Source organism: Diceros bicornis, chromosome 4 (assembly GCF_020826845.1).
Source record: "Diceros bicornis minor isolate mBicDic1 chromosome 4, mDicBic1.mat.cur, whole genome shotgun sequence".
Classification (NCBI taxonomy): Eukaryota; Metazoa; Chordata; class Mammalia; order Perissodactyla; family Rhinocerotidae; genus Diceros; species Diceros bicornis.
This window is the reverse complement of record NC_080743.1, coordinates 92918427-92945450: the sequence shown is the minus strand read 5'-3', so window position 1 is coordinate 92945450 and position 27024 is coordinate 92918427. Positions and strand designations below refer to the sequence as shown.

Sequence of the window (27024 nt, the reverse complement as noted above, 5' to 3'; positions counted from 1 at the left end):
ATCAGAGACTCCCACAGAAAGTCAGAAACCTAGAAAGAGGCGAAAACGGTTGCAGTTTGGTAGTGCTTCCTGATTGCTAGTAGAAACAACTGGAAATCTTCTCTAGATGAAATCACTCCCAATTTATGGTCTCAGGATCCTCAAAGACTAATTTTAAAAGGTCTACTTTTTTTTTTTATTTTTTTCCCCCAAAGCTCCAGTAAATAGTTGTATATCATAGCTGCACATCCTTCTAACTGCTGTATGTGGGACACGGCCTCAGCATGGCTGGAGAAGCGGTGCGTCAGTGCGTGCCCGGGATCTGAACCCCGGCCGCCACCAGTGGAGCGCGCGCACTTAACCGCTAAGCCACGGGGCTGGCCCTCATAGATTAATTTTAACCAGCTAGGAACTCTCAGGGAAACTGCTTAGTTTCCCAGTCACCAAAAAGCACCATGACTGAGGGAAAACACAGCAAATTTAGAGGACAAATTACTTAAAATTCTGGAACTAGCTGATACATAATATAGAATAACTATGTATGAAATGTTTCTTGAAATGGAGTTACAAAAATGAGCAATAATCAAAAGATTATCAAAATGGGCACACAGATGTTTTCTGAAAAATAGAACTTTTAGAAATAAGAAGTATAATTGTTGAAGAGCAGTTTTTAAAACCAGAGAGAAAAGGCAGATCACCGACAAAAGAATGAAAATTAGATTGAACTGATAGCTGACTTTTCAATTATACCAATGGAAGCCAAACTAGTGTTTACAAGGTGTTGAGAGGAAAAAACTGTCAACCAGGAGTTGTATATTATTAAAATGCCTTTCAAAACTGAAGGTGAAATAAAGACATTTCCAGATAAATAAAAACTAGTAGTCATCATCAACAGACTTTCACTAAAGAGATTGCTAAGAATATATTTTAGACAATAAGAAAAATGACCTCTAAAAGAAGTCTAAGGTGCTGGAAAAAAATATGAGCAAGGAAAATGGTAAACATATAGGTAAACCTGAACAAATATTTTATTTACAGAAAACCATAATAATAAAAGCTAATAGATGGGTTAAAAAATAAAGACCTAAGTAAATGCGTGACAAGTATATGTTAACAGGAAAGCGAATGAAATTAAAATATTCCAGATCTTTTATTGTTCAGAAAAGGTAGACTTTGGGCCGGCCCCATGGCTTAGCGGTTAAGTGCGTGCGCTCCGCTGCTGGCGGCCCGGGTTCAGATCCCGGGCGCACACCGACTCACTGCTTCTCCGGCCATGCTGAGGCCACGTCCCACTTACAGCAACTAGAAGGACGTGCAGCTATGACATACAACTATCTACTGGGGTTTTGGGGGAAAAAAGAAAAAAAAGAAAAGAAAAAAAGAAAAGGTAGACTTTGATAAATATAATGGTAAAATTTCAAGAGTAATTACTAAATGTAATAGAAGTAAATAGGAGAAACTGGAAGAAAATAAACACACAAAAATTCAATTAATAAAAAGACCAGAAAAAAGCATGAAAAAGTAGAAAAAATACAAAACAAAAGTAAAACGTTAGGGAAAAAAGTCAATATATATGAGAATAATTATTTTTTTAAAAATATGATGAACTAAAGTCAACAATTAAAAGACACAGACCGTTCACTCAGATTTTTAAAACTTCAATTATATCCTATTTATAAGAGAGCCAGTTATAGACTATTTACAAGAGAACTTTCTAAGACTGTCAGAAAACTATGACCTATAGGCTGAACTATGCTCACTGCCTATTTTTATAAATGAAGTTTTATTGGGACACAGACATGCCCATTTGTTCACATATTGTCTATGGCCGCTTTCACTCTGCAAGTGCAGACCTGAGTAATTGCAACAGGGACTGTATGGCCTGAAAACCTGAAAATATTCACTCTGGCACTTTGCAGAAAAAAATTTGCTACACCTGACCTAAAATAAAAAGACATGGCAAGGTTAAAATATTCAGTTAATTTAGAAGATATTTTTTAAAATTAACTTTTTGCAACTAACAAAGTAGTCTCAGAAAATAACAAAACACTGCCAAGAGAAATTAAAGAAGACATAACTAAATAGAAGAGCATACTATTGCATGCTCATGGATTACAAAACTCAAAATTGTTGTCATTTCAGCCCAAATTGTTCTATAGATTCAGTTCAATCCCAATCTAAACTCTGTTTTGTTTGGAATTTGACAAGCTAATTCTAAAATTTATACGGAAACGTAAAGGACCTAGAATAGCCAAGGCAATGCTATAGAAGACAAATAAAGCTGGAGGACTTACACTATCTGACATCAAGACATTATGAAACTGAAGAAATTAAGACACTATTATATTGGCACAAAAATAGAGCAATGGTAAAGAATAGAGAGCCAGAAACATACTCACACATGTACAGTCACAATACAGTCTGATTTGTGTCAAAGATGTGGTTCAATGGGGAAACAATAGCCAATTCAATAAATATTGATAGATCAATTGGATACCCATTTTTAAAGTTAACCTTAAGCCCAACCTTATGATGCATGCAAAAATCTATTCTAAATGGATCATAGACCTAAATACGAAAGCTAAAACAATAAAGATCCTAATAGAAAAAAAATAGAGGAATATCTTCTTGAACTTGGAGAAGACAAAGGTCTCAAACAGGACACAAAGACCACTAACCATAAAAGAAAAGATTGATATATTGGACTTCCTTAAAATCAAAAAATTCTGTTCATCAAAAGATACAATTAAGATAATGAAAAGGTAAGACACACACAGGGATATTTTTTAACACACATATGTGACAAAGAATTATTATCCAGAATATATATCATATATATTTGTGTGTGTGTGTGTGAGGAAGACTAGCCCTGAGCTAACATCCGTTGCCAATCCTCCTCCTTTTGCTGCGGAAGATTGGCCCTGGGCTAACATCCATGCCCATATTCCTCTACTTTATATGTGGGACACCTGCCACAGCATGGCTTGATAAGCTGCATGTAGGTCCATGCACAGAACCTGCAAACCCTGGGCCACTGAAGCGGAGCACATGAACTCAACCGCTATGCCACAAGGACGGCCCCCAGAATATATTTTTAAAATTCTATAAATCAATAAGGAAAAGACAGGCAACCCAAAGGGGAAAAAATCAGCCAAAATCCAAATAGTCACTTAATAAAAAGAAAAAAGACATCCAAATGGCCAATAAACATATGAAACTGTGTTCAACCTCATTAGTCATCAGAGAAATGCAAACTAAAAACCACAATGAGATATCCCTACACACCCACCAGAATTACTAAAACTAAAATACAGACAATACCAAGTGTTTGCAAGGATGTAGAGCAACTGGAATTCTCATACAATACTGGTAGGAGAGTAAATTGGTACAATTATTTTACAAAACTGTTTGGCAGTATCTGCTAAGGTGAAACATGTACTCACCGTACGACTTAGCAATTCTACTCCTGGGCATTTACCAATAAATGTGAACACTTAATCCCTCTACCAAAGACAGGTACAAGAAAGTTCATAGAAGAGTTATCCATTATAGCTCCAAGATGGAAACAAGCTAAATGATTGTCAACAATAGAATGGAGAAATATTCACACAATGGAATACTTCAGAACAATAAAAAAGAAAAATCCACTAATACACAAAACAACATAGATAAATCTCAAAACCATAATGTTAGCAAAAAAGACAGACACTAAAATACATATTGTATATTTATATTTATATGAAGTTCAAAAATACACAAAACTTATCTATGTTGGTAGGGGTTCAAATAGTGACTTGAGTGCTCATTGACAGGAAGACACATGGTAGACTTCTGTGGTTCTGGAAATGTTCCACATCTTGATCTAGGTGGTAGTTATATGTGTGTGTGTGTGTGTGTGTGTGTGTGTGTGTGTAAAAATTCTTTGGACTGTACATTTAAGACTTGTGTACTTTATCGTGCATAATTTACACCTCAGTTTTTTTTAAGTGTCAAAATACAGAAAGCAAAAATTGATAGAACTATAAAGAGAAACTGACAACTCAACCAGACCAGTAGTAGATTTCAGTATGCCTCTCTCTTTAATAAATAGCCAAGGAGACAAAAAATTAGTAAAGATATAAAAGATTTGAACACAATTAAAAAGATTGACTTAATAGACATGTATAGAACCAGTCCCTAACAATTAGAAAATACCCTTTCTTCTCACATACACATGAAATATTCATAAAATAATAAGCAATATGTCAAATTCCAAAAATTTTCAGAAATTTTCTGTTATATAGAATACATTTGCAGGGCACAATGCAATTAAGCTTGAAATTAATACAAAAAAATTTAAAACTCTCATACCTTTTAGAAATTTTGTGTGTGTGTGTGTGAGGAAGATCAGCCCTGAGCTAACATCCATGCTAATCCTCCTCTTTTTGCTGAGGAAGATCTGCTCTGAGCTAACATCTATCGCCAATCCTCCTCCTTTTTTCTCCCCAAAGCCCCAGAACATAGTTGTATGTCATAGTTGCACATCCTTCTAGTTGCTGCATGTGGCACGCGGCCTCAGCATGGCCGGACAAGTGGTGTGTCGGTGCGCGCCCGGGATCCGAACCCGGGCGCCAGTAGCGGATCACACACACTTAACCACTAAGCCACGGGGCCGGCCCCCTTTTAGAAATTTTAAAACATAGTTGTGAATAACTCATGGGTTAAAATAAATCATAATAAAATTTTAAAATGTTTAAAACTAAACAATAATAAAAATACTACAGATCAGGACCTCCACCTCTGCCATGATGAAATAAGTAGAACCAAACTTGTCCTCCTGCTATAAACCTTTGTAAAACTGGATAAAATATATAAAACAATGTTTCAAGGTAACACAGAACTGTGATCCCTCACAGAAAGGAAATAAACTAGGAGAACCCTTTGCTCACCCTGGCTTTCTGCTTGGAGGAATTTCCAGACTGTAGTACAGAGAAGGAGAATCCAAGCAAAGACCAATCGCCTCAATGAGTTGAAAAGACAGAGAAAGGAGCTTTGGCTAGGGATACTGATGCTAAAGAGATTATATTTTTCAAGGCAGAGTACTGGAGAAAAGGAAGAGATGCGTAGAAAAAACTCTAGAAATAGGCATAGTAGTCCCCTTTAGTCCACTGCTAAATAGTAAGCCATCATATATAATATTGTGCATAATGGTACGCAAAGGTGAAATGTTGTGAGGCTGGGTGAGGAATCATAGGAGAGCTCCAAGATGCAAAAATTCCCAGAGCTCTCATAAGGTGGAGGAATGTTTGAGTTAATGAAGCCTACTTTAAACTTGACCAAAGTTTAAAACAACTTCAAAATGAAGAAGCTGATCCACAAGTAAATTAACTGCTTGCCAAAATTTTTTCCAACATTCTTTAAAGAACTAAAACCAAATCCAGAAACAACAATGTAACAATCACAATTTCATAAAAATTACTTTTTAAAATTACTAGGCACGCAAATAGCAGGAAAATGTGATCCATAACTAGGAGAAAAATGTCAGTAAAAACAACCAAGAGATGACAGTAACAAAAAATTAGCAACCAAGCACATTTAAACAACTACTAAAAATACGCTCAAGGGTGTGAATGAGAACATGAACATGGGAGTAGAAATGGAAGATTTAAAAAAGAACCAAATGGAACTTCAAGAAATAAAAAATGCAATATCTAAGTTGAAAAATTCACTGAATGGAATTGACAACAAATTAAACACCACAAAAGAATCAGTAAGCTTGAATATATGCAATAAAAACCATCCAAACTGAAGCACAGAGAGAAAAAAGATGGAAATAATTAACGAAGCCTCAGGGATCTGTAGGACAATATCAAGCAATCTCACAGAAGTGTTATTGGAGTCCCAGGAGAGGAGAAAGATGTGAGGCTAAAAAAAATATTTGAAGAAACAATAGTTCAACATTTTCCAAATCTGATGAAAATTATAAGCCCACAGACCCAAGGACCTCAATTAAGCATAAGCAGGATACAAGCAAATAAAATCTGACAAGGTACCTTATAATCAAATTGCTTTAAAAAAGTCATGAAGATAAAATCTTAAAAGCAGCCAGAAAAAATATGTATCATATGACATGATATGACATGATATTACAAATATAAGAATGACTAAAGATTGTCAGAATAATGTACACTAGACTACGGGGGAATTAAATCTTTAAAGTGTTGAAAGAAAAAAAATCTGTCAACATGAATTTATATACATAAAACATATCCTTCAAATGAAGGGAAATAAAGACTTGTTCAGACAAACAAAAGCGGAGGGACTCTGTCACTGGCAGATCTACAACAGAAAAAATATTATAGGAAGTTCTTCAGACTGAAAGAAAAGTATGCCAGATGGAAAGTGGGATCTACACAAAGGAATGAAGAGACTTGGAAATGATAAATATGTGATAAATATAAAAATTCTCTTGCTTTTTCATTTATTTTAAAGATAATTGACTGTTAAAGTAAAAATATGAAAATATTGTAGTTTTTATAACACATATGGAAGTCAATTATATGACAACAATACTGCAAAAAACAAAAGGGTAAATTAATGTATACTGTTGAAAGATTTTTTTTTTGTTTTATATGAAGAGATATAATATTATCTGAAGGTACATTGTGCTAAGTTAAAGATACAAATTGAAACTCTAGAGCAACCACCTAAAAGAGATACAGCTAAGAAGTCAGTAGTAGAGATGAATAAGAATACTAAAAAAATGCTCAATTAATCAAATAGTAGGAAATGGTAGGAAAGAGGAAAAAAGGAATAAAGAACAGACAGAACAAATAGCAAGATGATAGATTTATACTTAACCACATTGCTAATCATAAAAGATGTAAAGTTATTAACACTCCACTTAAAACCAACTGTCAGACTAGATAAAAAGAATGGCGTAACTTACGCTGTCTACGAGAAACAGTCTAACTATAAAGATATAAACAGGTTAAAAGCAAAAGGATGGAAAGAGATCATTAAAAACAATAACTGTAATAAAGCTAAAATTGTTTTATTAATATCATATAAACGGATACGAAAATAAGGAATGTTACCAGGAACAAAGAATGACATTGCATAATGATAAAAGGGTCGATTCATTAAGAAGACATAACAATCCTAAGTCTGGACTTAACAAAGCTTCAAAATATGTGAAGCAAAACTGACAGAACTGCAAGGAGAAATATATAAGCCCACAAATATAACTGGAGATTTCAATACTGCTCTCTTAGTAAATGATAGAACAAGTAGACAGAAAATCAATAAAGATATAGAAGAATTTAACAGCACTATCAACCAACTTAACCTAATTGATATTTATAGAACATTACAAACAACAACAGCAGAACACATATTCTTTTCAGCTATACATGTAACAATGACCAAAATAGATCATATGTTCATCCATAAAACAAGTCTTGATAAATTTAGAAGGATTGAAACAATAGAAATAGAAGTTAGAAATGACAAAAAATAGAGACCAACAGCTAAAAGAAATGTGTAAAATAACATATATTTGGAAATTAAAAGATATACATCTAAATAACTCATGGGTCAAAAAAGAAATCACAAGGGAAATTAGAAATATTTTAAATATTTTAAATTAAATAAAAATTAAAACACATCACAACCAAATTTGTGGGATGCAGATAAGGCAGTACTTAGAGGGAACTTATAGCTCTAAATAATTATATTAAAATACAAGAAAGTTCTAAAATCAATTATCTGTGCTTCAAGCTTAAAAAGTTAAAAAGGAAGGGCAGATCAAGCCCAAGGTATACAAACGAGGAAAATAATAACTATATATACAGAAGTCAATAACAAAGAAACTTGACAAACAATAGAGAAAAATCAATGAAACCAAAAGTTGGTTCTTTGAAAAGATAATATAATTGCTAAACCTCTGTCTAGGTGATTAAGAAAAAAAACACAAAAATTATCAATACAAAAAATGAGTGGATTCAAAACAGAGCTGACAGATATTAAAATGATGATAAGGGAAGATTATGAACAACTTTATACCGATAATTTCAACATATTAGATAGAAAGGACAAATTTCTTGAAAGACACAAATTGGCAAACTAACACACACAAAAAAACAGAAAACTTCATAACCCAATATAGTCAATGAATTGAATTTATTAAAAAAGAAAAACAAAAAATCTTCCCACAAAGAAATCTCCAAGTCCAGGTGACTTCATTAGTGAATTATATTAAATGTTTAAGGAAGAAAAAAATACTGGTTTTACACAGACCCTTTCAAAAAATAGAGAAGAGAACAATTCCCAATGCCTTTCAAGAGGTCAACATTAACCTGATACCAAAACCAGACAAACTCACTACCAAAAAAAAAATACAAATCAATTTTCCTCCTGAACAAAAATCCTTAACAAAATGTTAGCATATCAAATCCAGCCATACATAGAAAGGACAATACCCCATAATAAACACCAAAGTGAGGTTTAGCTCAGAAACGAAAGGTTGGTTTAACATCCAAATATCGATTAATGTAATTAGCCATGTTAAGAGATTAAGAAAAACCATATGATTATGTCAATAGACGCAGAAAAAGCACTTACCAAAATTCAACACCCATTCATGATAAAACCTCTCAGCAAACTAGGAATGAATTAATTTCCTCAACCTGATAAATGAGCATCCTTAAGAAACATACAACTAGTGCCACAATTAATATCGAACAACTAAATGTTTCCCCCTAAGACGGAGAAGAGGGAAATGTTGTTGGACCCTACAATTTCTATTCAATTCAATATTATATTAGAGGTTCCTAGCCCATGCAACAGTACAAGAAAAACAATAAAATCATACATATTGGAAATGAAGTAGTAAAACTGTTTATTCTTAGACAACTTGTTTGTGAATATAGAATATCCTAAGCCTTCTATTTAAAAAAATGGCTACTAGAACTAAACGGATTTAGCAATATCACAGGATACAAAAGACAATTATAGAAAAACCAGTTGTATGTCTAAATAACCATTTAAAACTGAAATTAAGAAAAAATATTTACAATAGAATGAAATAATATGAAATACTTAGGGATAAATTTAACAAAATATGTGCAAGACCTGTGCACTGAAAACTATAAAACACTGTTGAGAGAAATTTTAAAATCTAAATAAGTGGAGATATATACCATGTTCAGGGATTAGAATTCTCAATATCATTATGTCATTCTCCCCAAACTTATCTGTAGATTCAACGCAATTCCAACCAAAATCCAAGGTCATTTTTTTTTACAGAAATTGACAAAACTAATTCTAAACTTTATATAGAAAAGTAAAAGACCTAGAGTGGCCAAATTTTATAAAAGAACAACAACATTGGAGGACTTCCACTATATGATTTCAAGACAATTCAAAACTACAGTAATCAAGATGGTATGGTATTGGCATAACGTATAGATATAGATGAACAGAACAGAATAGACAACCCAAAGATAGACCCATTACATTACCCACATATACGTGGTCCATTTATTTTCAACAAAAGTGCCATGATAATTTACTGGGGAAAGAAAAGTGAACAAATGGTGCTTGAACAACTGATATTCATTTGGAAAAAAAAATAAACTTTGACCCTTTCATACCATACATAAAAATTAACTCAAGGAGGGAAGTCAAGATGGGGGCATAGGCAGAGCCTGAACTCACCTCCTCCCACGGACACAGCCAATTTACAACTACGCTTGGAAAAATTACCCCTGAGAGAGAACTGAAAACTGGATAAGAGGAACCCCTGCAACAAATGACAGTCCTAATTGAGGTAGAAGAGGCAAAAATTCCGTTCTGGAGAGAAAAAACACCATCTTCACAAGCCACAACACTTCACGGCCACCTGGGAGCAACCCAAAGGTAGGGAGCCTTCCCTGGAGGAGTGGGAGACCTGAGCCGGGAAGCATGCCTGCTATAAGCATTTTCTGGACCCTGCACAACCGAGATGAGTGGTATAATATCTGATTTTGCTTGCTGCTAACAACATTGGGGAATATCCCCAGAAAAGCTGGTTCACAAAGAAATTAAAGCTGGCTCTTAAAGGGCCCACACACAAATTCACCCGTTTCAGAAAGCAACCTAAAATCACCAGAAAGAAAGGCGGTCAGTCCTTTGCTAAAAAGAGACTCACCTGATAGTCTCTGAGTGCATCTCGGTGAGAGGTGAGATCTCTCCAGGGACTGGGACATTGGTGTCGGCCATTGTTGTGACCTGGAGTGGGCGTGCTGACACAGATGCTGGCAGACATCATTGGAGTTCTTCCCATGGCGTGCTAGCCCAAGGTCTGCCCCACCCACTAGAGCACTGATTTAATCCAGCTCAGCCAGGGCAGGCAGCCTACCCTAGTGACAGGCCCCACCCAACAACAAGCCCTTGGGCAACTTGTGGACCTGCTAAGTGAACTGTCTGAATTCTCTGCAGCCTGGTGAGTGGGTCCACCTCTGTGGGGCAGGGCGTATGCAAGGAGCAGGTGGAGAGCAGGGCAGCGGTGGAGTATATGGGGGTCCCACCTTGGAGAGGCTGGGTCCACCTCAGGAGGTCAGGGCGTGCGCACATGGGGCAGGATTGTGTTGACTGTGTGTGTGGAGCTGTGGGCAGTAGGTCTTGTCAGCTGTAGAAGACTTGTGCTTCTCAAAGAGCCATGTAGGGGATTGGCCCCACCTTCCAAAGCCTGAAACAATTGGGTGCACACGTGCCTGAGGCCAGCTCCACCCAGCTGCAATCCTCAGAGAGCTGACAAGAGACTTAAATGCTGGAGGCTTATAGCAATTGTAAGCCCCTGAGCCTAACGACCTGCCACGCTGGGGGCCTACTCACTTAAAAGAAATACTGCAACACAAATGTGGTATTAGACCTCCCAGCCAACTGTGCTGGAGCTCCCCACACCTAATAAAGAGACTGAAGGGCCCACAACAACTACAAGCAGCTGAGCATTACAACAGCTGGCCAGGAGCATAGCTCAGCCTCCCTGGGCACCTACAGGGAGAGGAAACACACCACAACAGAAGGACACACATAGGGGTCCTTCTGGTAGCCCACATAGGGGTCACCCCTAGAACATTGAGAACTGAGGAAAGCACACTGCGGGCCTCATAGGCATCACTTATATAAGGTCACCTATCCAAGAGCAGGAGACGTAGCTGACCTACCTAATACATAGACACAAACACAGGGAAAGAGGCAAAACGAGGAGGCAAAGGAATACATTCCAAGTAAAGGAACAGGACAAAACCCCAGAAAAGGAACTAAGTGAAACAGAAATGAGCAACCTACCCGACAGAGAGTTCAAAGAGTGTTAAGGATGCTCACTGATCTGGGGAGAAGAATAGATGATCTCAGTGAGAATGTCAACAAAGAAATGGAAGATATAAAAAAGAACCAATCATAAATGAAGAATAAAATAGTGGAAATGAAAAATTCACTAGAGGGACTCAAGAGCACAGTAGAGGATACAGAAGAACGGATCTGCAAGCTGGACAAAAGACTAGAATAAATCACCCAAGCTGAACAGGTAAAAGAAAAACGAATTAAAAAGAGTGAGGACAGTCTAAGGGACCTCTGGGACAACATCAAGCACACTAACATCCGTGTTATAGGTGTCCCGGAAGGAGAAGAGTGAGACAAAGGGGCAGAGAATCTATTTCAAGAAATAATAGATGAAAACTTCCCTAACCTAAGGAAAGAAACAGACATCCAGGTACAGGAAGCACAGAGCGCACCAAACAAGATAAACCCAAAGAGGCCCGCACCAAGACACATCATAATCAAAATGTCTAGAATAAAAAGATAGAGAGAGAATTCTAAAAGCCACAAGAGAAAGACAAGTTACATACAAAGGAAACTCCATAAGGCTATCAGCTGACTTCTCAGCAGAAACCTTACAGGCTAGAAGAGAGTGGCACGATATATTTAAAGTGCTAAAAGGAAAAAACTTACAGCCAAGAATACTCTACTCGGCAAGGTTATCATTCAAAATGGAAAGAGAGATCAAAAATTTCCCAGACAAGCAAAAATTAAAGGAGTTTGTCACCAAGAAACCAGTGCTACAAGAAATGCTAAAGGGACCAATTTAAGGGGAAAAGGGAAGACCACAAATAGGAAAAATTATCTATTTCAATGATAAGAGGGTAATGGATACAAATGCACAAAAAAGAGGTTAGAGATGATATCAAAAACATAAAATGTGGGAGGAGGGGAGTTAAAGAGTAGAGCCTTCAGACAGAAGTCAAACTAAAGAGACCATCAATTTTGTATATGGACCCCATGGTAATCACAAACCAGAAACCTATAATAAATACACAAAAAACTAAGAGAAAGGAACCCAAACATAATACTAAAGAAAGCCATCAAACCAAAGGGAAGAGAGCAACAGAAGAAGAAAGGAGCAGAGAAGGACTACCAAAACACTGAGAAAAAAGAGTTAAAAAATGGCAGTAAGTACATACTTATCACTAGCTACTTTAAACGTCAATGGACTAAATGCTACAATTAAAAGGCATAGGGTGGCTGATTGGATAAAAAAACAAGACCCATGTATATGCTGCATACAAGAGACACACTTCAGACCTAAAGACATTCACAAACTGAAAGTGAAGGGATGCAAAAAGATACTCCACGCAAATGGCAATGAAAAGAAAGCTAGGGTAGCAGTACTCATATCAGACAAAATAGACTTTAAAACAAAACTGTAAAGAGAGACAAAGAAGGGCATTACATAATGATCAAGGGAACAATCCAACAAGAGGATATAACACTTGTAAATATCTATGCACCCAACGTAGGAGCACCTAAATATATAAAGCAATTATTAACAGTCATAAAAAGAGAAACAGAGAGTAACACAATAATAGTAGGGGATTTTAACACTCCACTTACACCAATGGATAGATCATCCAAACAGAAGATCAATAAGGAAACATTGGCCTTAAATGACACACTAAAACAGATGGACCTGGTAGATATGTATAGAACATTCCATCCAAAAACTGAAGAATACATGTTCTTTTCAACTCCCCATGGAACGTTCTCCAGGATTGATCACATATTAGGCCACAAAACAAGTCTCAATAAATTTAAGAAGATTGAAATAATAAGAAGCATCTTTTCTGACCAAAATGGCATGAAACTAGAAGTCAACTACAGGAAGAAATTCAGAAAAACCACAAATATGTGGAGATTAAACACAATGCTACTGAACAACGATTGGGTCAACAAAGAAATCAAAGGAGAATTCAAAAAATACCTGGAGACAAATGAAAATGAAAATACGACATGCCAGAATTTATGGGATACAGCAAAAGCTGTTCTAAGAGGGAAGTTTATAGCAATACAGGCTTATCTCAACAAACAAGAAAAATCTCAAATAAACAATCTAACAATGCACCTAAAGGAACTGGAAAAAGAAGAAGAAACAAAGCTCAAATCAGTAGAAGAAGGGAAATAATAAAAATTAGAGCAGAAATAAATGAAATAGAGACTAAAAAAACAACAGAAAAAATTAATAAAACCAAGAGCTGGTTCTTTGAAAAGATCAACAAAATTGACACACCTTTAGCTAGACTCACCAAGAAAAAAAGAGAGAAGGCTCAAATAAGTAAAATCAGAAATGCAAGAGGAGAAATTACAACAGACACCTCAGAAATACAAAAGATTATAAGAGACTACTATGAAAAGCTATATGCCAACAAATTCGACAATCAGGAAGAAATGGATAAAATTCTTAGAATCATAAAACCTTCCAAAACTGGATCAAGAAGAAATAGAGAATGTGAATAGACCAATCACCAGTAAGGAGATTGAAACAGTAATCAAAAACCTCCCCAAAAATAAAAGTCCAGGACCAGACGGCTTCCCTGGTGAATTCTACCAAACATTTAAAGAAGACTTAATACCTATCCTTCTCAAACTCTTCCAAAAAATTGAGGAGGGGGGAAAGCTCCCTAACTCATTCTATGAAGCCGACATTACCCTGATACCAAAACCAGAAAAGGCCAACACAAAAAAAGAAAATTACAGGCCAATATCACTGATGAACATCAATGCAAAAATCCTCAACAAAATACTAGCAAATCGCATACAACAATACATTAAAAAGATTATACACCATGATCAAGTGGGATTTATTCCAGGTATGCAGGGATGGTTTAACATTCACTAATCAATCAACGTAATACACCACATTAATAAAATGAAGAATAAAAATCACATGATCATCTCAATAGATGCAGAGAAAGCATTTGACAAGATACAGCATCCATTTATGATAAAAACTCTGAATAAAATGGGGATAGAAGGAAAGCACCTCAACATAATAAAGGCCATATATGACAACCCAAAGCTAATATCATCCTCAATGGTAAAAAACTGAAAGCTATCCCTCTGAGAACAGGAACCAGCCAAAGATGCCCACTCTCACCACTCCTATTTAACACAGTATTGGAAGTCCTAGCCAGAGTAATCACGCAAGAAAAAGAAATAAAAGGGATCCAAATTGGAAAGGAAGAAGTGAAACTGTCACTACTTGCAGATGACATGATTTTATATATAGAAAACCCTACAGAATCCACCAAAAAACTTTTAGAAGTAATAAACGAATATGGTAAAGTTGCAGGATACAAAATCAACATACAAAAATCAGTTGCATCCCTAGACACTAACAATGAAGTAGCAGAGAGAGAAATTAAGAATACAATCCCATTTACAATTGCAACAAAAAGAATAAAATACCTAGGAATAAACTTAACCAAAGGGTGAAAGATCTGTACACTGAAAACTATAAAACATTGCTGAAAGAAATTGAAGAAGACACAAAGAAATGGAAAGATATTCCATGCTCTTGGATTGGAAGAATTAACATAGTTAAGATGTCCATACTTCCTAAAGACATCTATAGATTCAATGCAATCCCTATCAAAGTTCCAACAACAGTTTTCACAGAAATAGAACAAAGAATCCTAAAATTTATATGGAACAACAAAAGACCCTGAATAGCTAAAGGAATCCTGAGAAAAAAGAACAAAGCTGGAGGTATCACACTCCCTGATTTCAAAATATACTACAAACCTATAGTAACCAAAAGAGCATGGTATTGGCACAAAAACAGACACACAGATCAATGGAATAGAATCGAAAGCCCAGAAATAAACCCACATGTCTATGGACAGCTAATCTTTGACAAAGGAGCCAAGAACATACAACGGAGAAAAGAAAGTCTCTTCAACAAATGGTGTTGGAAAAACTGGATAGCCACATGCAAAAAAATGAAAATAGACCATTACCTTACACCATACACAAAAATTAACTCCAAATGGATTCAAGACTTGAATGCAAGACCTGAAACCATGAAACTTCTAGAAGAAAACATAGGTAGTATGCTCTTCCACGTCGGTCTTAGCAACATATTTTCAAGCACCATGTCTGACTGGGCAAGAGAAACAATAGAAAAATAAACAAATGGGACTATATCAAACTAAAAAGCTTCTGCACAGCAAAGGAAACCATCAACAAAATGAAAAGATAACCTAACAATTGGGAGAAGATATTTGCAAACCATGTATCTGATAAGGGGTTGATCCCCAAAATATATCAAGAACTCATACATTTCAACAACAAAAAAACTAACAAGCCAATTCAAAAATGGGTAAACGACCTGAACAGACATTTCTCCAAAGAAGATATACAGATGGCCAACAGGCACATGAAAAGTTGTTCATCATCATTAACTGTCAGGGAAATGCAAATCAAAACTACAATGAGATATCACCTCACGCAGATCAGAACGGCTATAATTAACAAGACAGGAAACAACAAGTGTTGGAGAGGATGTCGAGAGAAGGGAGCTCTCATACACTGCTGGTGGTAGTGGAGACTGGTGGGGCTACTACAGAAAACAGTACGAAGATTCCTCAGAAAATTAAGAATAGAGCTACCATACGATCCAGCTATTCCACTGCTGGGTATTTATCCAAAGAACTTGAAAACACCAATGCATAAGGATACATGCACCCCTGTGTTCATTGCAGCATTATTCACAATAGCCAAGACTTGGAAGCAACCTAGGTGCCCATCAAGGGACGAATGGATAAAGAAGATGTGGTAATATATACACAATGGAATACTACTCAGCCATAAGAAACGATGAAATCCAGCCATTTGTGACAACATGGATGGACGTTGAGGGTATTATGCTAAATGAAATAAGTCAGAGGGAGAAGGTCAAATACCGTATGATTTCCCTCATTAAGTAGAAGATAATAACAACAACAAACAAATGCATAGAGACATAGCTTGGACTGGTGGTTACCAGAGGGGAAGGGGGGAGGGAGGAGGGTGAAAGGGATACTTAGGCACATGTGTGTGGTGATGGGTTGTAATTAGTATGTGGGTGGTGAACATGAAAACTTGATGTAATCTATGCAGAAACAGAAGTATAATGATGTACACGTCAAATTTATACAGTGTTATAAACCAATGTTACCACAATAAAAAAAGAAATAAAATGTGAAATGCTAGAACCATAAAAAAATAAAATAAAATAAAATTTATTTTAAAAAATAATAAATAACTTAAAATGGATCACAGACCTAAACATAAAAGCTAAAACTATAAAACTTCTAGAGGAAAATATAGAAGAAAATATCTTTGTGACCTTATGATAGACAAGATTTTCTTACATAGAACACATAAAGCATGAACCATAAAAGACAAAAGTTGATAAACTGAACTTAATTGGAAGTAAAATCTTCTGCTCTTCAAAGAGCAGACTGCGAGCAAAGCTGCAGACAAGGAGAAAATATTTGCAATATATAAAACTGACAAGAAATTTCATATCCAGAATATATAAAGAACTCTTACAACTGAATACTAAGATAATCAAGCTAATTTTTCAAACGGGCAAAATATTTGAAAAGTCCTATCACAAAAGTTACACAAATGTCTGATGAGCACATGAAAAGATGCACATCATTATTAGTCATCAGGGAACAGCAACATAAAACCACAGTTAGATACCACTACACACCCACTAGAAGGGCTAAGATTTAAAAGACTGACAGTAACAAGTATTGATGAGGATGTGGAGCAACTGAAACTCTCATGTATTACTGATGGAAATTGAAAATGATACAACCATTTTTTTAAAACACTTGGGCCATTTCTTATGTAACTCCACCACACAACCCAACAATTCCAAACCTACGTAATTCCCCAAGAAAAATGAAAACATAGCTCCACACAAAAACCTGTATGTGTGTGTTCATAGAAGCTTTATTCATAATAGCCAAAAGCTGAAAACAGCCCAAACATTCATCGAAAAATAAATGGATAAGCAAATTGTGATCTATCCATCCCACAGAATACTAATCTGTAAAAAAAGGAAGTAATTATTGTTACACACAACAACATGGATAACTCTCAAAAACATTCTGCTGAACCAAAAAAACAGAGGCAAAGAGTACCTGCTATTTGTTTCCATTTATGTGAAATTCTACAAAAGGCAAAACTAATCTATAGTGACAACAGATTAATAGGATAGGAAATAACTGCAAAGGGGCATGAGGATACATTTTGGGGTGATGGAAGAAGTCCTTATTTTAATTGTGGTGGTGGTTAAATAGGTGTATACATTCACCAAAACTCATCTAACTGTACTCTTTAAAAGGGTACACTTTAATGTATAATTTAATGTAAATTAAATCTCAATAAAGTTTATTTAAAATACTATAGATTAAATTTGTGGAATATAATAAAGGAACACTTTGAGGAAAATTTACAGCCTTGAATGCTTAGATTAGAAAGAAGAAATGTTAAAATTGATGATATAAGCTTCCAAGTTAAGAAGTTAGAAAAAGAATAAGAGGAAAAACAAAAACAAAAAAAGTAAAGGAAATGATAAAGAGCAGAATTGATTGAAATAAAAAAGAAACAAAATAGAGAATCGACAAAGCCAAAAGTTTGTTCTTTGGAAAGAATAACAGAAATAGACAAACTTCTAACTGTGCTGTCAATTCTGTAACCATTAGTCACACATGGCTATTTAAATTTAAATATAGATTAATTAAAATTGAATACAATTAATGTAGTTCCTCAGTCACACTACTTACACTTCAAGTGTTCAATAGCCACATCTAGCTAGTGGCTACCTTATTGGACAGTGCAGAACAGAACATTTCCACCATCACTGGACAGCATCGCTCAAAGAAGTCTGACCACAAAAAATAGAAGACACGTACAAGGTCCCTGCCCTCAAGAAGCGTTTGGTCTCATGAGAGAAAAAGACAAATTACACAAACAATTACAATATGATAGAATTATAATACACTCCTATGATATGAGAAAGTAAAAGGTGCTATGAAACCACATAAGAGGAATACCTAACCCAAATTCGCATCACTCTAGAGGGCTTCTCAGAGGAAGGAATTTTTAAGATAAGTATGAGTTAGCTAGACAAAGAGCAAGGAAGAGAATGTGCTCAGCTAGAAGCCCTGACCTCTTGGAGACAAAAGGTGATGTATCAAGCACAACTACCCATTACAACCTGGATATCTAACCACCTAAATTTCAATTCTACCCAACAAATATTGATTAAAATCTTGCTACACAGAAGGTGTCTATTCTACACACTGGAGTCAGAGAGAAAGGGAGAGCATGAGGAAGAGTCATGCTTTTAAGGAGGTCACAATATGTTGGAGGGATAGAGCTTAAAGATAAAAAATTATGCAGAGGTTGAATAGTAATCTAAATCAGCTTTAAAAGCCACCTAAGCCACATACTAGTGATCATTTACTCTAAGTTATGTAAGATGTGGTGGCTTTTTTAACTGGCAGGAGAGAAGACTAAAAGGGTGTTTAGTGAGAGACAGAAGAAGGAAAGAATAGAGGCTTGGACAGGATCTTTACAGCACGGAAAACACTGCTAAGCACACATCCCCTTACCACGTTAATGGACATGAGTAGGCAGGAAGAAAAGGACAAGTTTATCAGCAGCTTGCTATTTCCTCCTGATCACCTCTACCCATTGCCAACCATGCTTACCCCATGGAGAACACTGTGCTTGACAAGTTCTAGGTACAGCAAGGAGGATGGCATGGATTGGACAGAAGTGATGAAGAGGCAAAATCACATGTAAGAACCCAACCTCTACTTACTCTCAGCACTGCCTCTCAACAGGCCACAGAGCCCTGGGTAGAGAGCACCCAGAAAAGCAGATATTGCTAATTCTCTTCCTTCCCAGGAAACAGGAAGAGGATCCAGACTTTCCAAAGTTCAGTTAATTAGTGAACAAATATTTATTGACACTTCTGTGTTCCAGACTCTAGAGATACAATGATGAACAAGAGATTTTTTTTTACTTCATAGTGTCTAGTAGGAGAGAAGGATACAGAAAATACAGGGGAAAGTATGTAGTGCCATTAAAGTGCATAAGACGGGTACCCAGAATACCCTTAGGGGGTCAGGGTGCCCTTCCACGAGAAAAATTCTTCCATTATATTCATACACCATCAAACGATACATGATCCCTTGCTTCCTTTAAGAAACCTGGGGAATAAGTGGGGAGTTATCTCGCTACACAGGAAAAAGGGCATTGGTATAGAGGCCAGATATGTCACAGTCCAAGTAATGTCAGATTTCCCAGGCATTGGTGTGGTCTCCTTCTAGGGTATCTTATGGATAAAAACAAACAAGTTGTTGACAAGGCCAGGGCTGAGTGCCAGATTCATCCAACCCATAAATCTTGAGATAACAGGAAGCACAAAGCAGGCCTGACCCTGATCTGCCCTGCTGCTTTGCTGAAATTATCCTGGTCAATTACCAGCTCCCAGAGATGGAGGCCAAGCCAAAAAAATTTGGGTCCCAGGAGGAGCAAGGCACTCAAGCTGAAGGCAGAGTTCATCCACATCCAGCCCAAGCAATGAGGCTGCAAAAGGGAATATGAAATATGCAATGCAACCCAAGCCTGCTTGTTAACCAGAAGGGATGGAGGGAGAGGGATGAATGCATGGATTGTTAGAAGAAAGAGGAGAGGGAAAAGAGCACAATGTGCAACAGAAAACCTCTGGAGTAGAAGACAAAACTAGCCTCATGTGGGCAGCCAGTCGAGGAATGCCTCTGGTTAGAAATAAACCAACTACACCTCCTGGAGTTGACCACATGACATTTTTCTCCGGTTTTCAACCAAAACCAAGGTTTTGCCATCAGGGTTGAAAAAGTTTAAAGTTCAAAGGAACCATTTCTGCTGCTGTGGGCAGGGTCTGGGAAAGTCCACACTAACTCTACCCTGACCTGAAGGATGATCACTTACTTTCAGGACAGGGACTAAGAAGGACTGTCACGGGTAAAGATTAAAAATGAGACCAAAGCAACCACAACAAAAAGAGAGAGAGAGATAAAGAGAGACTTAGAAATGAACACCCACTTGCTTTCGGATGAACAAGTTGAGTCAAAGTGTTGTTGAGGTGATAGATCCTATATTGTAGCCAAGAACCCCCAGAACTAAACAAATACAGTGGTTTTCCTTTCCTCCCAATAATATGATTGCTACGGCCTCTACCTAGTGGGGACAGGGGGTGAGAAACAAGTTCTAAGATACATAAAGATTTACTTAATGTATATAATTCAGTCAACTGATTTGTCTGTCTCTTTTGTGTTTCGTTCTGTTTTGTTTTGAATTTACTTCAGTTGAGCCAACCTGAGTTGCAATGGTGAAGTAGAGAGATGGTTTCTGGAATCTCAGGAAAATTCCACTCTTCTGTTTCAGCCCTTCCCTTTGCAATCTCTGCCCCTATTCCTCTCTGTTTGTACTACCCACACTGCCCTCAAAGTCCGGGACTCTGCATGCTAACTGGGACTCTTTCACCAACTGACGGCTCCCACAGCTTCTTCAAGCATCCTTGACAAGCATCCTTTTCGTTATTGTGCACTACAACCCTGTGAAAGAGTTAGCCAAAATATCATTTTTGCCACTTTACAGATGAGAATACTGAGAACAAACAAGTAAAATGACTTGGCCTATAGTAAGTGGCAGAGCTCTAATAAGAACCCAGGTCTTCTAACTCAAGTCTCAGAGTTTCTTCAAGCAGATCACACTGGATGAATGAAAGGAATTTTACGTCAAATAAAATTTGTGCCAAAATCTAATAGCTTTATAAGTAGTACCTAAAAGTGATGCTTATAAACTAAAAACTATGGGTGATACATCTTCAGTTAGTTAAAATATTCCACTTACGCATGTGAAATCAAAAACACTAGTCACTTGGAGAAATGGCTGGACTATAATGTCACTTATTTAATAATATTTTTTGAGTACTGTAGTGGATACTGTGGTATGCCACCTAGATCCCTGCATTCAGAATTGAAGCACACTCATTATTCACCAGGTTTTGGGAGTACTGGCAGCAGCTGACAGCTCTCAGCGGAGTCATTCTCTGGGAACTGCCCTCAGCCTATGAAAGCTGCCTTGCCCAGGGTCACGCCTGCATATGGGGACTAGTGGTTGAACAACAAAGACCCAGTTCCCTTGCCTCAAAGTGAGAGGATTCTGAAGGGGTCATCCCAGCTTTAGAGGTACCCAAGGTGTCTAAGATAAGCACAGTGAGACAGGCATTGTGAGCTGCCTTTAAAGGACTTAGATCAGTGAAGGAGGGAAAGCAGCACAGGAGTAAATACAGTAGAGGGTGGTAGGTCTACAATGGAGCAATATATCCTAGGGAAGAGATGGGGTGTGCAAATTCTCGACACAGAAAAAAGTATATCCCCTGATATTCCTTAGTTATAAAATGTAAATGTCTTTGTTGTTGTGTCATTACACTGATTTTGATGGCCAAGAAGGCTAGGGTAATCCATTTGGGAGAGTAATATCACGCAGGTGTGAGGACAAAATGCCAAAGGACTAGCTAGACAAGATTAAGGCTTGACATTTACATCATTTCAGGGAACTGAGCATTTTTTCTGCCTATTTCCCAGAAATATTTTTCTACTGGTTTAGGACAACCCAGCACCTAAATTTCACTATGTTTTATCAAAAGATTCACAGCAAGTAACTCATAAGTGCTTTTTGTACTGACTGATTGATGAGCGTGGAATTAAGGCTTTTTCTGAGATGACACATAATGATTTTCCAGAAATAATCTAAATTTATAATCATGAATGCAGAATTCATCTGTTTCTCAGACTGTGATGACTAGATAAATTAGGATTCCAGCATGTCTCCAAAGTGTGTGTGGGGGTGGGGGTGAAGGGTAGGGGCTATTGTGTCAGGACTGAGGGTTTCCTCAAATACAAGGACTACGTGATGTTTAAACCCATCCTCAACTGGCCTCAAATGTCTAAAACTTCTTTTAGGCTGGTTTCTCCCAATCTCTGGAAGGCATGTTTTATGAGGTCAGTAAATCCCTAGACTCTGTTGGTTGTTTGATGGTTGCTCATTAGAATCCCCCAACTCCTCTAAAATAGATGGTGATAATGATAGACAGACAGACAAAATAAAAGCTGAAGTTGATCTTTAAAGCCCCTGGGAAAGACCAAGCAGCCCCAGACTCCTTTACCTTTAGCCCACCCATATTGGGGGTTTCTCCAGCCAGTAACTTCCTATGAGGAAGAGGAGGAGAGAAGAATATCAGAGGCAGAAACCCTCACTCATTCAGAGAAGACTTGAAAGATAGTATCTGCCACTGGTGTTAAGATTGCACTTTATCAGCCTTTAGAGAATCTCAAAGGTCCCTGGGGCACTTTGTTGTCATGGAGGGATTTTCTTAGGGTAGGGATTTCCCCAAGAGTCTCTGTCGGGTTTCCCTCCCTGTAGCTGTCAAGAGCCAACTGTCTCACTGTCCAAATGAACTGGATTTTGTTGATTACTGGATGTGTGAGGCCACATGCATTAACTGAAATATAAGTAACTGGAATTTTTTGCACCCTTTACTTTCAGGTGGAGAGAAATTTGCTCCCCTCCCCCCAAAAGAAACAAAATCAACCTACTTTCCAGTGTCCTGGGATGAGTAAACACTCAATCCAAACTCCTGTAATTTCTGTGCTCAATCTCTAAAATATTTTTACCATGAACTGATCCTATTTGGGGAGTCCCAGCATGGTGTATTGGAGGAGTATATCTGACTATGAATCCCAAGTCTACCATTTAGAGTCAATGTGACCTAGAGCAAGTTACTTAGGCCCCTGAGCCTCAGGTGCTTTACCAGTAAAGTGAGGATTCTAACGTCTCTGTCACTGCAGCTCTTATGAAGAGCAAATGAACTGTGTGCAAAACAGGTGATTCGTATGCTTAACAAATGACAGCCATTCTTGCTATTATAGTTTTACTCACTACAAAAGTCCACAGTCATTAAAAAAAAAAGGTTCATTTAATTTTTGATGCCTAAGTCTCCTTATATATAAAACAGTACTATTGGACCGGTTGAAATGTATGGTTGCTTTCAACTCAGACTTTCTATGATTCAATTATAACTAGCCTATGAACAAAGCAGATAGAGAAACTATTATTTTTATATAGAAATTTAACAAATATGTTTCAATAGAAAATGAGGTAAATCAGAACACCATATTTCCCAGCATTTTGGCCAATAAAATGTGATCAAACACTGTTCTTAAAGTATTTGAGATAAAAAGGAGTAACAAGAATATTAAAGATTTTAACATATAAAATTCTATTTTCTTTATCACAAATGTCATGATAGCCCTTATCTGAAAAATGGGTTAATAATGTAATTAATTCTTTGGGTTGTTGTGAGGATTCAACTTTTAAATAAATATAAATCGTCAAGTGTAAGTTCCTGGCACGTAACAAGAACAAAATCAAGAGCAGCTATTACAGCAAAAGCATTTCCAAACACTCCCTGATCTTTGCATGAATGGCTCCTTCATTCATTGACTAATTCATTCAACCAATATCTATTGACCACGTGTTGTTTACCAAGCACTGGTCTAATCACTAGGAACAGGGACACAGTGGTGAAGACAAAGTCCCTGCTCTCATTGAAGTCTCAGCTTCACTGACATCTCCTTCCAGAGCCCTTCTCTGATCATTTGGTATAGGTCACACCTCCTCGCCCAACACCACCACACTGTCACTCCTTCACATCACTATGCTTTATTTGATTAAAAAATGCTTATCACTACCCCAAACTATCTTGTTCACTTATTTATTTACTCATTTAATTTCTGCTTACCATCCATTCACTCTACCCCAACCACCAGAAAACATACATTCTGTAAAGGCACAAACCCTGTCTTCCCACTTAACCACTGTGTTCCCCGCACAGTGCTAGCTGACACTCTCTCAGCGCTCACATAATTCAGCCCAAATTTAATAGCAAAATTCCAGAGAAGAAAGTTATTTGAACAATTCATTTGCTTTTCTTTGTTGGTTATGCTGCTGTGTGGAATTTACGAAGAGAAACTAAGAGTTGAGATCATTTAATTTACAGAAGAGAAAGAAACTTTAAAAATGACTTTTAATAATCCAGAAGCCTGGGATCTAGTGCTGTGAGACAGTGTGCAAGTCACAGCCTCTCCAGCTATGTCCTCGTCTGTAAAATGGGAAGGATGATATTCACTCTGACAAACCCAGTTGTAGGGTCTCACATGGCAAAATACAAATATAGCTAGCATTAGGACCCTATTCTTTACAATAGGCTTTAACATGCCTATTTGCCCAGCTGATTCTTACAAAAGTGACCCTTTGAAGTACAGGAGGGCAGGGAATATTTTCATTCTGTTTTACAGAAGAGGATATTGATATGTAGAGAGTTGTTCTGACTCTGTAAGAAAAGAAGTAAGAAAAAGCAAGAAAGAGGGGCAAGAGGAAGAGGAGGGTCAAGCAGCATATTTGCAAGATGCTATTGTTTATCACACTCTCGCTTTCCTTATACCCTGTGATCCTCTCAGTCACTCTCACCCCATTTCATAGACGAGGAAACTGAAGTCCAGAGAGTTTAAGGTCATGGTGTGCCCACAGGTAGCCTACCAGTAAATGAAGACAATAGGCTATGAGGCCAGTTCCTCCAACTTCAAATCCCACGTTCTTCATTTTTACCATGTTGCTTCCAAGAAATGATCAGGGGCAAGAAATTTGGAAAAAGAGAAACAAGCTATAAAAAGAAAATTAAAATCACTTAATCATTTTTAAACAAAGGAGAATTATCAACTCTTTTTTTCCCAGATTTAACTAAACTCTGGGGGGAAATGTATGTGAAGTAACATGAGGATTAACTATGAGGAAAAATTTAATAACAGATACAGTGTTTTAGGCACTGATGAGGTTATGAATGACATCTTTGAAATATGGTTTTAAGATGTGATTAAACCGTGACATCAAACCTTCCATCATCCCAGGAGGATCTGAATGAGAGTCTGCATGAAAACAAAGGGATAGATGTTAATTTAAAGTTCCTAGTAATGATCCTTGATCTTTACAAAATGGAACCATCTGTTTAAATTATAAAAGGATATGTCTTTACACATTTTTTAAAATTCAGAAGAAAGCACTTCATAAACTCCCCTCACAAGCCCCTTTGCCAGAGATAATCATCATTAACAATTTGATATAGTGCCTTATACATTGTATTTGCTTATGCATATATAAACTTTTACCTAAATGTGATCATTTTCTACACACTGTTCTCTAACCATTTTTTCCACTCCATATGATGGGCAATGTTCCAGGTCAATAAGACACATCTACCTTTTTTTTTCAATAGCTACATAGTAGATATATCATAACTATTCTTTTCTTTTTCATTGTTTAAGAATTTAATACAGTAATCTTTTCAGAAGAAAAGTATATTGTTCTACCAAATTCTTTTAATTCTCCTGTCCAGTTTCAACCGCCCACAGAGTTATAGCTGTGCGTGCTTTATAGGTCTGAAAACAGTCATCTCTTTCCCAGAAGATTTGGTCACTTAGTCCACTAATTCTGTGTATGTGAGAAATACTGACATAAAATAAGCATTCATTTCTAGAACAAAAAAGTCTCCAAGTAAAGGTTATGGTGTCTTCTGCTTCACAAAGAACTTGTGAAAAATGAAATTTTAATTGCATGAGATTCAAAATCAATATCCCATGGCCAGAGAAGTAACCACAATCTCGCATTGCAGCAGTACTTAGAGTTCTTATAAACCAAGTAAAGGAGTTTGGATTTCATCCTGAGGCAATGGGAGCTGGTGGGGCATGGATGCATTTTTTAGCTGAGGGATAGCATGATCAGATAAATGTTATAGGGAGATCTCACTGGCTGAAGATAATGCTTTAGAATGGGGAAAACCCAGAGGCAAAGAGACCCAGTTGCTCATGAATGAAAAGTCCTTATTAAGGTAGTAAGTATTATACCTTATTAATATTTTACCTTTACTATACTTTTTAAAGTATTACTTTATTTTATTAAGGTATTACGTATTGTTGGGGCCAATTGACTTTTGGCCTTGATATAATCACTGCTGACAGAAGTATAAATACAAACTCTGGCCTATCCTTCTAAAATGTCCCTTGCTTTCAATAAATTGACAAAGAAACTGACCTCCACTTTCAAGATGGCTTAATTCCATGGCTGTTAGCTGGAGGCCTCAGTTCCTCACCATATGAACCTTTCTCTCTAGAGAGCTTCTTGAGTGTCCTCATGACCTTGAAGATAGTTTCTTCCAGAGCAAGCAATCCAAGAAACAGGGCAAGGAGGAAGCCACGTGCCTTACAACCTAATCTCAGAAAGTCACACAATGTCATGTCCACCATATTCCTTTCATTAAAACTAAGTCACTTAGTCCATCTCACACTCAAAGGGAGACGAATTAAAAGCCATCTCTTGAAGGGAGGACTGTCAAAGAATTTTTGGACATATTTTAAAACCACCAAAGGAGTCTAGTTCCAAATCCAGATTGATGTACATGAGAGCCAGAGGCTGCAGAGACTGTGAAATGTAATTCTCCAGGAATTCACAAAAGCAAGGGAGTTCTTCAAACTTTCACAGACCACAGACTTGGGAAGATTCCGTTTTGTTTATCTAGACATC

At 36.9% G+C, this 27024-nt stretch overlaps 1 protein-coding gene across 1 annotated transcript in view; it reads right to left on the bottom strand.

Annotated features, from left to right (window-relative positions):
* Positions 1-10231, bottom strand: part of TNFSF4 (TNF superfamily member 4) — a 121331-nt gene extending 111100 nt beyond the window's left edge. The window contains exon 1 of the mRNA XM_058540055.1: positions 10148-10231. The gene's annotated coding sequence lies outside the window, so the exon portion shown is untranslated. The remainder of the gene's footprint in view (positions 1-10147) is intronic.
* Between the last annotated feature and the right edge of the window lie 16793 nt (positions 10232-27024).